The following is a 2,002-nucleotide window of genomic DNA, read 5'->3' on the forward strand; positions in this document are numbered from 1 at the left end:
GGCGGCTACAAAAGAGGCAGATTAACATGACAACAAAAACACTTTGCCCCTTCTATTTAACATCAAAATTTTGAAAACTGTGTATTTTGTTGAAAAAAATCCCACTTTTGAGATGTTCATTTTGAGCTGTTTCAGGTCTGTAATGCTTTTTGCTAAAAAGCAAAGTGTTCTCAACACACACACACACACACACACTCATGCACACACATTTTTGTCTGCAGTAAATGCCTTCCAGGCAGGAGGATAGCTCTGAAAAGGAAATGGTCTATTAGAGTGTCTCAAGCCATTTATTTATTAGTAGAAAAGCTCCAGGCTAGAGTGATGTAATCTCTAACAGCTCCTTTAATGTGTCTTTGCCAGCTACCAGCTACCTGATTTGTCAACAACACACCAGTGCGAGTGGAGCGAGAGGAGTTTTGGGCTGTTTTTCAGCTCAAAACTCCAGGGATCCTCATTTCATTTTCAAACCTGTTTTCAGTATCTTTTCAAAATACATTTTGGTCATGTCTCAAAACTGATTTTGGGTGTTTGTTAATCAAGACAAAAAAGTGTTATCTACCAACCCACACTATTTTATTCTTCATCTGAAGTATAGCAACATCACCTAGTACACAGCTTTTGATATAATCCTCTCCAGAATACTATTTTCTACTGTCTGCTTTGGGTCCCAACCCAGACTTTGGTACAGTGTGAGACCTAAAACCTTTTGTATAGACCTGTTTCTGTTTCGTCCCATGCAGAAAGTCATCATTTTGGACTTGGAAAAACTTTAAGAGGATGTGTCTAGTATACTACAAGTTTGAAGTGTTTGAAGCAGTTTGAAACACTTGAAGTGGTCTCTTGCTCTTAATTACTTTGCCACTTGTGCTGGAGGTGGGGACATGCACATGTTAGCTCAGTCCACTGTTGGCCATTGCTCTGGATAAGAGCCTCTGATACATGATGCCGGACATATGCCATTCAAATATCCACAATATTCACAAATCACGGCGCTCTTATAAACGCTAATCTTGTAAAGAGAGAGACATAGACATTTTCTCCTACACTTTTATGTTTAAATAGATAATTTATTTTTATCTGATGTGACTGACCATGACTGTTCTTTGACCTGGTTGCAGTCTATAGCCCTGTTCATCATTTGGCTAATCCCCACATTAAATATTATGTTGTTTTCTCTGCTAAAGAATGTATCATTTTTTAAATGGTTGCCCCATTGATACCCAATCATCTGTGATTTAGCAGTTGCTCACTGTTGCTCACCGTTGCTCAAACTATATATCTGACTTTTATCAACACATCCACGCTGTGAATTCCCATTTCACCTTGATCAAAGAGTTTATGTAAGAAAAAAGAAAACTGGAAACAGTTGTCCTGTAAGCTGTTACAGGCACAGAATCTCGTAGATCTTGTTTTTTCTGCTTGTTTTGAATATCCTCCTCACTCGCCCTCCTCCTGCTCTTTTTTAAACCCCATCGTGCTCCTCAGGCTGCTCCCTGCCCCCGTTTTCTTTCCACCCCTGACCCTCCCAGTGTGTGTGTGTGTGTGTGTGTGTGTGTGTGTGTTTGTGTGAGTGGGTTAGCCCTCCCTACTAGGCAAGTAAAGTAAACTCCCCCTTTTTGCTCTCATACCTCTCTCTCTCTCTCTCTCTCTCTCTCTCTCTCTCTCTCTCTCTCTCTCTCTCTCAGCTGGGCTGCTACTGTCAGACTGTGTGGAGGACAATCAACTGCAACTGCTGCTGCCGCCGCTGGTGTGTTTTGTGTGGTGTGGACTTTCTCACGTTGCGGTACACACACACACACGCACTCACACACTCAGGAGCTTGCATGCCCGATCCCCCTCTCTCCCTCTCTCTCTCTCTCTCTCTCACACACACACACATACACACACTCGGAGGGTGAGGCAGTGTGTGAGTGTGAGTGGCGGAGCCTGTTGTGTGGAGTGTATTGAAGAGAGGAGAAGAGAAGAGCGGAGAGGCAGACTCTACCATGCTAGTGCAGGGAGA

Source organism: Centroberyx gerrardi, chromosome 8 (genome assembly GCF_048128805.1).
Source record: "Centroberyx gerrardi isolate f3 chromosome 8, fCenGer3.hap1.cur.20231027, whole genome shotgun sequence".
In the NCBI taxonomy this organism is placed as follows: domain Eukaryota; kingdom Metazoa; phylum Chordata; class Actinopteri; order Beryciformes; family Berycidae; genus Centroberyx; species Centroberyx gerrardi.